The sequence below is a fragment of the Sylvia atricapilla genome, chromosome Z (assembly GCF_009819655.1).
Source record: "Sylvia atricapilla isolate bSylAtr1 chromosome Z, bSylAtr1.pri, whole genome shotgun sequence".
NCBI lineage: Eukaryota > Metazoa > Chordata > Aves > Passeriformes > Sylviidae > Sylvia > Sylvia atricapilla.
Genome location: NC_089174.1, coordinates 40,481,736 through 40,494,935, shown reverse-complemented (window position 1 = coordinate 40,494,935; position 13,200 = coordinate 40,481,736).

Here is a 13,200-nt window from a genome sequence, read left to right as displayed (position 1 = left end):
CCTTTTCTGCACGCTTTTAGAAAGAGAACTGTCTCCAAAAATGAGAAAAAGAAAAACGGCAGGCAGATAAGCCAAAAGAAGAATTGTTTTCAGCTAAAGGTAATACAATTTCTCTTTTCTACTTTGTGAGATTGCAGTAACTTTTTTTTCTATTCATGCCTTTTTTCCTGTTGGGTTTTCTCTCCTTTAAGTCTTGGACATGAAAATGTGTAGGGAACACTTTTAAAAATATCTATGGGTTGTTTTCACTATAAGAACATTAGTATTTTATAAGCAAATTTAGTAGAGTTTAAAAATTTTTCCTGAAAGGTTTTTGAAAGATGTAATCAGAAATTACTGTGTTATCATTTTTTTATTATAGATTTAAATCATGTTCTTTTTCAACCTTGGAACAGAGTTGAATAGAAGTTTCTGTAGTTATGCAGAATGTGCTGTGTTTACACAATGTGTTCATTATGCTTTATAATATATGTTTGTGTTTACTAGTATGTCATAGGAATGCATGTGTATGTGTATGTGTGTGTGTATGTGTGTACACGTAAATAAAATTATCCAGACTGTGAGGCAAGATTTGCCCTTCAGGTGTGATACAACTATTCTGCTTCAGGAAGTTTTGAATTTGTGCAAGAGCAAAACCAGCAAAAGAGTGGACGCTGCACTGCACGTACCATAGCTGTTCCAAGTGGGCATACTTACCATGTGTTCTGTAGCACAGAAATTCTGCTGCAGAAGCAGCAGGCGAGTAGTGAGAGTATGCACGTGTGTTGTTACCATGTATCTGGTTGTGTACATATGGTAGTTCAAGGCTAGAATAAATGTAGTAGAAGTCTAAGTGAGTTCTTAAGTTTCAACAAAGGTGGGGCATCCAGATAGCACATTCCTCCCAGTCCTATAATATCATTTGCTCCTGCAGTTTGGAGAGGCCTGCAGCAATCATAAGCAGCTCATTAATCAGCCGCTGTCACGGATTATAAGATCAGTGTCTATCCTCTTTAAATAAGTCTAGACTTAGATTTCATCTTCAGCTTTTATCTAGTAGATAATTCTTCCAAGGACAGTCATTCACATGGGAAGAAATATGAAGTATGTTAAAAGAATTTATTACAGAGGGTGTGAACATTCTGTGTCAAAGCTAACTCCTATTTGCAATACTTGAGTTCAAAATGGTACATTAACCCTCTAAGGCATAGTCTGTACATGTATGTTTATAAACTTTTCAAAGTTCTGGCTAGTGATTACTATCCTTTGATTATAATTTCTGAAATGTATGCTAATAAAGCTTTTATAACATTCAAGAGCTGAGAATATGGTGAAGTTTTCTTGTTGCATAATATAACCACTTTCAGAAGAACATGGAAAGTTTGTTATTTTTGTAAGGAATTTATACATTAAATTGTTGCTTCTTTATTCTGGCAACTGCTAATTGATTTAACATTTTCTCTTAAGCATAAGGGAGTTTGTGATATCATCTTTGGCTCAATTCTTTTTAACATGTTAAAAATTCTGATGCCAGTTGTACAATTCTTTTTTAAAGTGTGTCTCTTCCATGCAGCTTAGAAAGACAAAGTTAAAAAATATAATTGTGAAGATAGAGTTGTGAAGATTGTGTTTTCACGACATATAAATGTTAATAATACATCTGTAGGCTTGTGTGAAAAGAGTTTTACTCTCCATCTTTTGTATAATAAGGCTTTACTGCTGGAACTGTTATCTTCAAAGCTTCAGTATTTTTGTAAATGCATGTGAGTATCCCCATGCTAGTGGCACCTCAGAGTGAGTGGTTCATGTTATCCTGTAGTTATCATCTTTTGGCCAGTCCATCCAAGTAGAGTTGAAGGAGAAAAGAGCCAGGGAGCATGCTTTTAATAGGCAGTGTTTCTTGGAAGAGTGTATAGAAAGAGGTTTTGTAGGGTGGGTTCAGGCTGCATTCTTAGGTCACAGTTAATTTCAACACAGTCATTTCTAGTATCCTCATGAGCAGTGCTGAAAGGTACTGCTTTCCGTATTGGTTGGTTACAGCATCTGAATTCTGTACCCAAAAAACTAGTAGAGATTGTAATCTGCAAACATGATTCCTAGAGTGTCTGTATAACAGATGAAAGGAGGTGGGAGCCACAAAAACGGCATAACAAGAAGGAAGGATTCTGTCTTAAGTTACTAGTTCATAAATGAATACATGGACATGAGTTTTTTCCACTTTGGGTGGAATGAAATTTCTGTCTCAATTCTGGATTTTACAAATCTTATCTGACATCAGTCCTTTTTTGAAAAGTGAAGGGGATATGCTATAGCCCTTCCATATGTAAAACTGTTAAGTAATTGAAAGACTCATGAAACACCAAAGCAACTCAGTTTCTGCTCTCTCCTTTCACTTAATTGACCTGAACCAAACTTTTCTATGGTAGTGACCTGTTCACTGGATTCTTTGAAATTACGCATAATGAAATTTCTCTACTTTAATTAGTTTTTCTACAAGTTAATTTATTGGGGTGTAGAGATAATAACATCCGCACCTAATAGTTTGTAGAGGTAAGGCCTGTCTTGCAGTTTCGTCATGCAGCATGTATCACTCTGGTTTTATAATAGATGCTGTAACAAGCATGGGAGTCTTGTCCCCAGCATCTTCTTTGTACAGACTCCTGTCTGCTAAACATGAAGATCCTTAATGAGTCAGACTCCTTAGATGTGGAAGGTTTAATTCATTAATCCCAAAAGACCTTGGATGCAGCATTATACATACCTTAGGCAACTAAGTACAGTTGCCTAATATCATCACTTCCTCATGCAGAATCTCAGCAGGAGTTTTGAGAAGCTGAATTTTGAACTTGGACACCTATGTCTCTGTATAGATATGTCTTAGTTTTGTGATTGTGCTTTTAGTCTGCTTTACTCTTTAAGATTCTTAGTTAAGCTTAAAAATACTTCTTCGGGGTAAGCAAGGGATATCAGAAATCACTTTTCAAACATCAGTACCATGTCATAGATCACATGATAGAATTGAGTTATTGATGACAGGTGATAATACTCAGAGATATTGGCTACCCCTGTCTGTACCAGCTCTCCAAAGCAGAAAAGACAGTCATCAGTGAGAGAGAAGAAAACACTGGCAAGTGCGAGAAGTGAGGTTGGAGCAACAATGCCACAGATAACAGTTGGCTGTGCTAAAAATGTTGTATGAAGCTGGTTATTACAGCTCAATAGCCTGATTCTGCTAACAGACACAAAGCAGCTGTGTACAGGACAGAGCTTTTGATCACACTCTGTGTGCGTATGTGTATGCATAGTACATAAAATATATATGTCCATATGTCCACTCTTCTTCCAGCACATAGTTTTCAGGTTATTCATAGAAGCTTTTAAAGCATTGATTCAATTTTAAAATAGTTCGCTCAAACCACATCCCCGCAGGTATGTGTGTTTAGAGTCACAAAAACATTTTGCCCTATACATGTTTTTATATTTTGTATAATTACAGAATATTTATCTGAAGTATTTCGCAAGTATAGTTTTGTGTAATACTGGTAGGAGATTAAGTAATAGCTGCTTACTAGCACTATTGCACAAGAACATCAAATGTAATAATGATCTTCTGAGATTTGAGGTACCAAGTATGCTTTTGGCTGCCTTGCTCCTGTGACCTTTATGCTCTTCTGGTTACTACAGCAGTCCTGTAACGATGCACATGTTTTCCTTTACACAAATGCCAGTAACCACTTGAGCAGGGCACTTGATTCCAGTTTTGAGGGGCGGTGCCTATATGGACAACAGTAGTGTATCCAAGCCAAGTTGGCTGTCTTTGTGCTTTACAGTGCCAAAAACTTCAAAGCTTCTTCCTGTTTAGAACTCTAAAGCAATACAAGTTTGTGTTTCTTCATATCATCAAACTTAATTATTGGCAATAAGCAAATGCTGGCAGGAGCGGCCACATCACATGGCTCGTTTCTGCTTTAGAAAAGGTCAGCATATGGCATAAACACTTTGCAGTATTATGCAGCCTTGTACTCTGATCACATAACCACATGCTTCAGAAAAGCATTATGCAATGTTAGACTCACTGATTAATGACTGCTTGCACAGAAGTTTTTCATTACCCCAAATGCTAGCATCCTGGGAATGATTAACTTTGTGCCATAACTCTCATCACATAAATATGGAAGATTCAAACATAGCCTCAAAATAACGTGTTTCAGAATAACCTAACACTTTCCTGCTTAGTACTGTGTACAGTATTGATTAACAACTGCTTAAACCTTCAGAGTTGAATAGAAAAGCCTATTTGTGAGAATGAAAACAAGATTATTTCTAGGGTTTAAAGATTTACCCAAAATGAATTTTTGCACACAGCAGCATCTCATTTGCAATGTTTTTCCTCTGCTTGTGTAAGTTTGAATTTCCTGAGAAAAATCTATGCCAACTATTTCAGTTCAGCCAGTGAGTTTAAACAGAACAAGTTGAGTCTAGCCCTTATTTAGACCAGCAACTGCATGTATGTAAAATGACTCAGTCCAGTGTGTTCAGTAGTACAGTATGTACAGTTAAATCAGCATAGTGATAGCTCATTAGATTCACAATAATTGCCGATGTTTCTGCAGGCAGAGTAAGAAAGCAAATGTGTCCCGAATGAAGTGTCTTGCAAACTTACAGCCTCAACATTGCTACACACTCATATTTAACATTTTCATATTCTATTGATTAATCATTCCATTTTCAAATTATGCAGATTCCTGCGTTAAAAATCATCATGACAGTACTCACTTGTATTATCATATTCAGGATGTACAGATGAGGAAAAGCCTATAAAAAGAAATCTTCCTTACCATATTCCCTCACAGATGAAGATTCATCCTGAATTTTTTGAAGTAATTACTACAAGTTATCTATGTTTCAACAGCTTTATTAAGGAGAAAGTCAGTTTTGCCTGCTTGGAAATCCAAGATCAGTGTTCACAAGGAAATATCTATATTAACACTCCTACTTAGTAATTTGCCTTTAAATGTCAGACTAAAAAAAAAAAGAGACATCTGCTTTTTTATGATTCTCCTCTCCTTTAAGTAATTCTGCTCATGAACTGCCACATTAAATAAGCAACTTAAAGTCCTTGTAATAGGGGGGATGGCTTAGGGTGTCACACCATATTAATGCCTATGTGCCATGTCTTCAGAATTACTCTTCATTGAGGAAAGGTACAGAAAGTAAACAGTGACCTTCAGTATGTTCACTTTAGTTTTAGCTTTTTCCTGCATTCCAACTCCTCAAGCAGTAGCAAAGGCTAAAGGAAATGGCCTCTGACTAAGCTTAGCTACCAGCATGCCCTCATTATGGCTGAGGGCTCTTATTCTCGGCCTAGCCTACGTGCAGAGCCAGCTATTCTTTCAGCTGTGATACGAAATGCCATGCATTTCTTCCTGGAATAGTACGCAGATAAGAGGCCACTTGTTATGCTGAGGTTTCAGATGAACTCCACTAAGGGTTTCAAAACACTCTGTCACAATTATATCAGTTTCTTTAGCAACCAATTCATTTCAGACACTTTTAAGATAAAAAGGGAAGAGATGTAGTTTATTTTCCCTTGTGGTTTCACTGTTTAAACTTTACAGGATATGACTGGATAGTTTATACGTGGCCTGAGTTTATTAATTTAAAGAATATAGATCAAAATGGATCTGTTTCTCTCATGAAATTCACATAATTTGTAGTCCCCTATGTGTACCTATAACTTCAGAGGAGAAACAAAATGTCTCATGCCTGTGATATGCTATGCTGCTAGAACAGTCCTGCTGTACAGACTCAGTTGCTGAGTGCCTTGAACTTATTATGGGTCCAACAAAAGCCAAGAGTTTATGAATCTTGCAGCACAGAAGGTTATTCTTTATCCTGGAGTTGGGTTCAGATTCTAGGACATGTGTGCAGGGCACGAGCGCAGTGGCCTAAGTGTTACTTAGCAGTGGTGGGAGAACTGTTTGTGAGATGGTCTTGCAGCCATTGGCATGCAGTTAGGGGATTCTATGCACTAACAAAAGCAACTCTAGTGGAATCAAACAAATCACAAAATTTCCCAATTGTAAAAGATGAAAGGAATGTATGAATTGTTTGTTTCAAACCATATAATACCATATAGAACCAGCAATAAACGTATGCTATTGAGGAAAGGAATAAATTGTCTGGAATAAGCAATTGGTCCTATGCAGGTTAAATAGCTTTCTTGCTCACCCATAGATTCTAGTGAAACATTTAGGATCTGTGATATGCCCCATTCCATTGTATGAATGGCATTTAGATAGATGTAATCAGTAGGAGGAAGAGTCTTATTGTGAAAAATCCTAGTAAATAGCAACCTAAATAAGTATTTAATATGAAAAAAACTAACCAACCCAGAATGGCATCTCTCCTTTATCACTTCCCCTGCAATTCTCAACATTATACTAGTATGCCATTAACTTGGAACTACAGGCTAAATTCAATTTCCTTTTAAGAAACAAAATTTTCTTTTTCCATTTACATAATGGAATTTGAATCAGGTCTTGCTTCTGTAATATTATTCCTTTAATACTTTCCAAATAAATGTGCAATTCCCAGTGAGATCACTAGGAATCTTGGCTATTCATAATATGTTCCTTCCTTTTTTTCTTCAACTGTTCTTCAGTATAGAGGGTCCCCTTTGAGAATGTCCAAGGAACACTAAAGTTTCAAACCAGCTGCTTGCCTTAATTATTTTTTTCTTCCTCTCTTAGAAAAGTCTCTTTCTTTAGTTACTGACTAATGACTCAGAAAGAAATAAGAACCAGTTTCCCTCACAATGAAATATTCTTAATTTTTTGCTAGAAATAGATGATTCTTGCACATTACTTTGAAGAATTCCGGTCCTGCTAAAGCAGGGTATACCACAAAGCTTATGTTGCTCCGTGATTTTTCTGCTCTCTGTTTTTTCAAAATGTTAGCCTAAACACTATTGCTGCAGTGGTCACTAGCACGCCTTTTAAATGATAGACAACCCATTTCACAAAAATTCTAATTCACCAGGTATAAATATGAATAATGGATACCTTCCTTTTTGAACTGTTGCTGTTCTGAACTTGATTTTAAATAACTAGAATTAGACAAACCTGCTAAAAATGGTACTTGTTAATTACTACTACTTCCAAAATGTCTTCATTTTGTAAACTTGTTTGTTATAACTCACTTTATGTATCATTTAAAGTGTCTTGCAACATCTTATCTCATTTCTATGTTAGAAGATTTAGTCTTATTCTCTGAAAAAGACATTGTTTTGTCATAGAGAAAAAAACCAAACTAAACTACCTTTCTTGAAAATGATACTACAAAGATAAATGCTCTTCTGTGGTTCAAAACGGGAAATGTTTTAAACTGAAATACTGCAATGGAAAATTTATCATCTCTACTGAAATTATAGAACTAAGGGATGCCATCCCAACCAGCACACATACTAGTGAAACTAATTTTCTCCTCCTCTTTGGCCTTTACCACCTTCTGACCTTTCTTTCATGCAATCCCTACTCCTACTTCCCCAGTATTCCCTGCTGAGGAGAGGGGATATGTGCCATCTAATCTTGGATATATGTTGTTTGTTTCTGGAGTTCTCACAGAAAGTGTGATGACCAAATTGTGGGAGTTTTAATTCAGAAAGGAAGTGGAACAGGGACTTTATCATGAGGCTTTTTCTTTCATCAAACCACTTTTAATGGAAAACTAATGGATCCTCCTTTTCGACCTTTTTCAAGCTCAGTTTACATTGTGTAAGGTTCAAAAGGTACAAGAGTGAGGACTGACTGATAACCATGTTGTTTTCTAAGGCTACTGATGAATAGGTAGAGCATAGGAGATAAGGACCAGGTTTTGTCTTGTTGAGCAGTCATCTGAGCTGTCAGAGGCACAAATGCTGAGGATGGGGAAACCGCTGACAGGCTTCAGCTAGGAAGCAAGTGTCCAGGTTCTGGGCCATCTTGAATTGACGTAGTGATTCGTTGTTAGCAGGATCCAAACTAGATGGATCAAACGAGCAAATGAGTTCAGATTTCTTTACACACATTTGCAAATAATGCTAACATGCTAATTGCAGAGTAGCTGTAATGGGCATAAAAAAAAAAAAAAAAAAGAAATCCATAAAAATTGGAATCTTTCCCAGCTTAACTGAATAGAAGTTAAAGAAAGAAATGGGGAGAGTCTTTATTGTGCTGTAATATGAGCAGGTTTTTTCTGAGTCATAAAAGCAATAGCACTAGCACTTGCTAGTCATTCATTGATGACTAGATTGTAAACAGTTTATGCTGGTGATAACTGATAATAGGTATATTGAACTCTTACAGGGGTGTTGTGACCCTGCAGTATTGTTTCATGAAATAAAAAATGTTTACAAGTAACATGTGACTTTCAATCTTGCAGTGAAAGAGCTGAGAGTTGGGAGTAGGCTTTTTATGGCTATTATCTATTCTTCAGAGAATTATTTAATTTCAAGAAGCAGATGTTGATTTTCAAGCCCACTGCTATTTTGGTGTACTTTAAAAAAAGAAAAGAAGACCTAAAAATAGACCTGAGTTATCATATCCAGCAAAAAAAAAAAAAAGAAAAAAAAAAAAAAAAAAAGAAAAAAAATACATTGTCAGCTCTTTACTCTGCTGTGCTGAAAACAAATCTGTCAGCAATTTCTTTGGGTTAAAGTATCTGAACACTGTGGGAGGGGGAGAAATTTTTGTAGTTTCTTGGTGGTTTTTGGTTTGGTTGGTTGGTGGGTTTTTTTTTAAAGAAGGCATTTTAAGTGGTTTTGTGACAGAGTCCTTTAATGCTTTGCATATCAAAAAATTACTATCCGTTGTTATAAAAGACACTCTATCAAATTGATGAAACCTACACTCCAGTTAATGTTCTGGATCAACTGCATGAATTAGACTTTAAATCTGAATCAGTCAGAAATCAACAATTTCAGGTCTGCTGGAACCGACATTTAAAATCAGCCCATTTTCTGTAATTACCAAAATGAAAATGAGAGTGACAGTTATTCATGCAGGGGAAAAAAAAAAAAAAACAACAAACAAAAACACCAAAAAACACTGGTAGTGCATCTGAGTCAAATATGTCTCTTATGTTTGCTTTATAATTTAATACATCTCGTGTATTAAAGTGTAGTTTGACAAAGTTACTGAATGGGAAAGGAATAAGACTTTTGGATTCCCTGTGCCCTTACTGGTGTTTGACATAACAGGAGACTGACAGTAGAGTATTTCAGAATTAGATGGTTTTGGCATAACTCTTACTGTAAGGATGAAATATAAGGGTTCAGGTGAAAGAATGTGGTATGTGTTACCTCTATATCACATGAATGTATTCTAAAAGGATGGATGCAGAAAACCGAAACCAGCTCACTAAGGTAGGTATTTAATTTTAATGATTTTAGTGCAAAATATTTTGACTGACAGCATTTGTATCTGAGGTACAGCTCCTGAGAGTCAAATCCAGTGAAGTAGTAAGAATTCTTATTATCCTTTGGAGATTGGCAATATCAATAATTCCCCAGATCAATACTTGATCTTACTAATTAAGGGCTGTGATTGCTCACTTCCTATCTGGACGTGCTCAGATAGATGTAATCATGGATCATCACTGCTGAAGGCATTAACTCCTTTCCACTGCCTCCTGAGGAGGCCCCATAGTTTGGTCCTCATTCACAAGTAAGTTACATGCTTACAGTATGGTTACCATGCAGTGTGGTACTTGTGGTCGGAGTTCAGCATATGCTCCTTTCTTCAAGGCCCCTGAACTTCACTTGCAATGTTCAGTTGGAAAAGCTGTCTCTGTAGGTACATTATCAGAAATTTTGGCAGTACTCCTGTTTGGAAGTACTCCTGGAGAGAAGCTCTAGGGCATGCAGGCTGTCACATAAGGGAAAGGTGGGAGACGAGCCTCTGATACAGCCTACCTCCTGTGTAGGTGCTGTGCTGAAGACTCTGAACTCTGCCTTGACCTATGGCTTCACCTTTCAGATACATCTCACACTGCCCAGCGCTGAGTGTACAGTGCAGTATGAGATCCTACCCAGAGGAGCCTGATGCTGCTTGCTACAAGGACAGGTAGGTTGTACGTGCATGACATCAGCAGAGTGGGCTAGGGTCATGGAAGTGCTGTAGATTACAGACCATTTCAAGAAATGGTCATATCTGGTAAGGCGTATATATATATAAACTCTGGTGTCAATTTGTTGCTCTGTGTTCAGATTTTTAACTGTGCGGTAGTTGGTGCCACACATATCTGTGTGTTGCTTATGCTGTGGAATCACACTGTGGCCTGACCTGGATTTGGCCCTGCACAGAACCCTATAACTTGTGTGGGACAGACTGTGAGTTAGGGGGAAACCAGAAACTACATGGAAACAGACTGATTTCTTTTTAGAGTAGTGAACTAGTAAAATATTGTTCTAAGAAACCCTTGTCTACTTTTAGTCTTGAACATGCTTGACACTTTTGACCACAATTATCATTGTCTCAGTATTATTCTAAGACTGATCTGAGCCTTCTTACTGTCTTCCATATCCTCCAAACACTGATATTTCTGTTGTCTTTCCCTGCAGTAACAAATTAATTCCTGTTCTTGCATCAGCTCTTTCATGAGTATTGAAAGCCTACCTTTCCTACACAGATTTGCTATCTCATAATCCTGAGGTTGAGAGAATCCGTGGGATGATGGAAAGTGTGAAAAAATGCGTGATGCTACCACGGACAAGCATGTGATTAACTGTAATGGTTGTGCTGAGGCAACAAGCAGACTGGTGCTTAACTCCACTGAGGGTTAACTTCCCTAGGCACAGCTACATGGTCTGTGATGATTTTGAGATAAACATTAGGTCATGCAGTCAGCCACTGTCTTTGCTGGAATTAATGAAAAGAGGAAGATGAAGTGTGAAACTGCTTTTCATGTGAATATTGTCATTCAGATCACCTTAACTCGGTGATGATCTTCGAAGAAGGAAAGAAGTCACCAAACAAACAAACAGAATATAATTCGCTTGACAAACATGAATATTTGTCAAGTTTCTACATTTTTTTCTTCAAGCTGATATGAAAGCTGGGGAAAAGAATCAAAATCAAAGTTGAGGATATTGAGTTGCCCTAGAGTAGCTGAAGTCAACAAGATCTACATATGTTAGCGAAAAAGAAGGCAGGAGATCTAGCTCCCTAAAAGAGAGGCACAAACCTGGATTTAAGGTTACAAAGGGGTCATCATTTGAAGAAAACAGGAAATGAGCAGAAATAAAACTACACAGACCTTATTATATCTAGTATTTTTAGTTAAAGGATGTAGACTGATGATGGTATGTTGTTTCATGTGTTTATCTGTGTGTATCTATATAAGCACAAGGATAAGTGAGTGCTTTTCAACAGCTCCAAGTCTCCACTATCTGTCAGTATCTCCAGGTGCATGTAAGTCATCTGAATCCTACAGCCTTAATTGCATAACACAGACATATTACCAAATATTGCCACACCAAGGTCGTTACATTATTTCATAACAAAAGAAATACTATTACAGAACATTTTTACCCTTAAGGGAAAACTACTAATTATTTAAAACATTGTCTATATATGTGCTTATTTTTTTTTGGGGGGGGGGGGGGGTATATGAACATTATTATGGAAAACATAGGGGTGGATTAAAGCAGGATCCATGGGATACAGCCTCAAGATCAGAGGAGTTTCAACAGACAAGAATGTCAGAAGCTAAGGAAGTACCAGCATGGTTGATTATTATGAGCTTACTAGGCTTACACTGACCACTTAGATCGAAGAGAAAGCAGCTCTTTCGGAGGGAAAGCACCAACGTGAAAGATTGTCATGGTTGTAGTCAGAGGACTTCGGTGAAGAGCAGATATTTGGGTCTTCAAGTGGAATCCAGACACTGGTGTTAAACCTACCTTCTCTAGACTGCAAGTGGATTGCTGGCTTCTGATACAAATTAATTCAGTTACCTGTCTCCTCTGTTGAAATCCGTATTTGTTTCTTGCTGTAAGGCAATAGTACAATTACTTGGCTACTGCCTATGCCTTTATTTATTGGCCATTTCTTCAGTGTATAAATTTTGGTGGGTTTTTTTTCATGACAGGTGAGAAGACTTGTTCTTGTTTCTGCTCTATGATTGCTTCCATACTTCATTTAGTGACCAAAATGGAGAACTCACCACCCTTCTGGTGGGTGTCCCAGTTTCCTACCCATGTAAGCTCATTTTTTTCCACATGTGTTCATGCATGTCCCACACCCACACCAGTGATTCACTGGTCACTAGTGCAATTTCAGTGGTTTTGAAAATTCAGCCTCTAGGCTGAGGCACCACTCAGGATGCTTTCCTGTGAAATAAAGACGTGTAGTACTTCAGGGAGGTAATGACTTACGATTATCCCATATCGAGGGTAAAATGCATATCACTTGAAGCTGTGCTTAAAAAGAAAGTGAGAAAGTGGTGGCTATTATTTTTTACATCAGCCTGACCCAGTGAGTGGAGTAGATGTACGCTGACCTGTGTTGGACACAATCTCTTCAGGGGTTGATAGGAGAACAACTGGCATCTGTGTTTAAGATAAAGGCTTAGACATGAATGAGTGTCTTAATCAGCTTGATCAAGACAGTTTTAATTGTCATTCTGGAGTGCAGAATCCAGCACAATCCTGTAAGAGTTCTAGTGTTTTCATGGACAGACTAGGGCTGGACATTTTGGGGTTTTTAGTTCTGAGGATTGTAACGTGGGGTTTTTTATTTGTCTCTGAGAGTCACAATTTGCTTGAACAAATAGGATTTGGAAAATACTGGATTTATACACACTTAGGCCTTATTCTTTTATAGCATAGTACTTATTTCTCAATATCCTGGCTCTGCAGAGAAGTGGTCACAACATCAAGTCTGAGTTCAAAAGGTTTTTGGACAACACTTTCAGGTACATGGTGTGGTTTATTCTTGGGGTGTCCTACACAGGGCTAGGAGTTGGACTCAATGATCCTGATGGGTCCCTTCCAACTCAGCATATTTTGTGATTCTGTGATCCTAATGGGATGAGATATGAGATACAAAAAGACTGTCTTTAAGGTGCTAGGAACTCTGCTAAAGGATGACAGTGGTGGCTGGTGTACTGGTGGGAGGGAGGTCTACCACATTGTGGCAATGGACCCTCAAGATTTTTAAGTCAAAACATGCATCTGGTCTT